We start from the raw sequence: 2,453 nt of genomic DNA, 5'->3' as shown, positions 1-2,453 counted from the left end.
GGATGAAGCTGTCTTCTTGCACTGAGTTAGTTCCTAGGTGGGGATCACAAGACCAGGTGAGCCAGTTTCTTGGAGTGATGCCAGCTAGCACATCAGAATGCAAAGTCTGCAGGACACCTCAAACACCAGTCTTAGGTTTTACAACAGTGATGTTATCTATAGTTGCAATTGGATAGGTTACAAATCTTGTGACTTCCAGCTACATAATTCCTGAGCCATAATTCCAACCCTGTGGCTAATTGACTAGTTTTACAAAGACGGTTTCAGTCCTTGAGCAGAGAAGGGAGTTAGTTTTAGGAAGGGACTGTTGTCATTTTTGTTTTAAACTATAAACTAAATTCCTCCCATAGTTAGTTTGGCCTATGCCCAAGAATGAGCAAAGACAGTTAGCTTATGAGGTTGGAAATAAGATGGAGTTAGCTATGTCAGATTTCTCTCACTGTCATAAATTTTGCAAAGGCAGTTTCATTAAAAAATTAAAAATGGGCCGGGCGCGGTGGCTCAAACCTGTAATCCCAGCACTTTGGGAGGCCGAGACAGGCGGATCATGAGGTCAGGAGATGGAGACCATCCTGGCTAACACGGTGAAACCCCGTCTCTACTAAAAATACAAAAATTAGCCAGGCATTGAGCTGGGTGCCTATAATCCAGCTGGTATCCTGGGAGTTTGAGGCAGATCTTTTCAAATATTTGAAACACTGTCATGAGGAAGAAGAAGCAAATTTTGAGAACAGTGATAGAAGAACTCACTACTAGGTACTGAGTGTCTGCTGTGTGCCAGGCATTGTGTTACGAGTTTTTGAATCTTCATTTCACAGATAGATAACTAAGACTTCAAAAGCTTTCATCACTTACCTAGTCATAGAGGTCACTAGTAGCAGCTCTGGTATTCACAAATCCAGGTTGCACTGGCTCTAAAGCTTGTGTCTTAATCTCCACACCAGCACTTCCCAAACTTTACCATCAAGGTGAATTTAATGGTAAAAAATAGTGAAAGCAGATCCTTAGGGTAGGTGGGGTATAAATGAAGCTAGCCATCTATAAGCAAGGGAATTCCTAGAAGTTTCATTTTGCTTTCAATCTATGTGCATTTTTACAGTCGCTATGGAAAACAATACAATAGTTCCTCAAAAAATTAAAAGTAGAATTACCATAGGATCCAGCAATCCCGCTTCTGGGTATACACTCTATAAGGAAAGAGTAGTAGAAAATAGGACAGGAGGGTTTTCCAGAAGACCCCAGGAGTCCTCTGGATATCTTTCAAGGCCTGTGCCTTCATGGTATTGAAAAGAGAGTAAGAGAGAAATCACCCTATGAAATATTTTATGCTTTAGCACTTCCACTTATGTTGTATTTCTCCTTACGTTTTGAATATTTAGCATTCTTAGCATGGCATAATTTTGAGTCTCCAGACATGTAAGTTGATATAGTTAAAATGCTTGTATTTGTTTGCAACTAACAGATAAATCAAATAACTGATAGTAGAATACATTCTATCTGTATAGGAAGTAGGAAGACGAATGCCCTCTACCTACTTGCTGCAGGCTGCCTGGTGACCCTAATATTGGATTTGTATATTTTAAGGATAATTTATTGAGCTATATGCTCTTGACCCAAAATTCTTTGCTATGGCTGTCAAGGACATTGTCCCTCAGATTTTTAATGGACTCTTATAGCTAAAAGCAAGATGAGAAACCAGAATATCCAGGAACTACTTGATCAGGCATCAGCATGATTTCAGCTTGGAACAAGCCTCCCATCAGCAAGTTACTTTTATGTTTGAAACTAAAGTGAGACTTTGATTTAAAGAGAGATGATTGCCTGTAGCTGAACAGTGTGCATGTGTGTGTGCCCTCAAGTGTGTGCATGCATGCATTTGTACACGAGTTTGGTAGATTCCTAATTCTCTATCTCTCCTGGAAGCTAGTATTCTCATAGTCAAGCTGAGGCTATATTTCTTCATTATTAATACACATGCTACTGAAAAGTTTCTCAGATACTCAGAATTCTTATTAAAAATTATAGTCCAAGGACATTTTTCAGATTTCAGATTCTCCAATGAGAAGAAAAAAGCTTGACATTCTGATTTTATTTTGGCTTAGAGTGCTTCTTTTCAGAGGAATTTTGTTTTCCAGGATCAACACAGCTTTAATTAAAGCATATCATGTCTGCCCATCTTCTTTTCTCCAAATTAGTGCCATTTTGTACTATAAGAAATTAAAGGTTGGAAATAAAAATTTGGAAAGGACAAAATGTCAATACTATTTATGGAAGACCTTATTGAAAATCCAAAAGAATTCAACAAGTATATTCGATTTTTCTATATGAACTTGCTTTTTTGAAAGAGTTTTTGTAGTTTGTGTCTTTCCAAGGAATGTGTCTATTTCATCTATTGTGTATTGGCATCAAGTTCATTGTAATATTCCCTTATTGTCTTTTTAATATGTCCATGG

This window comes from Colobus angolensis, unplaced genomic scaffold (genome assembly GCF_000951035.1).
Source record: "Colobus angolensis palliatus isolate OR3802 unplaced genomic scaffold, Cang.pa_1.0 Scaffold233, whole genome shotgun sequence".
NCBI classification, from domain to species: domain Eukaryota; kingdom Metazoa; phylum Chordata; class Mammalia; order Primates; family Cercopithecidae; genus Colobus; species Colobus angolensis.
The sequence above is the reverse complement of the archived record's forward strand: the minus strand, read 5'-3'. Positions refer to the sequence as shown.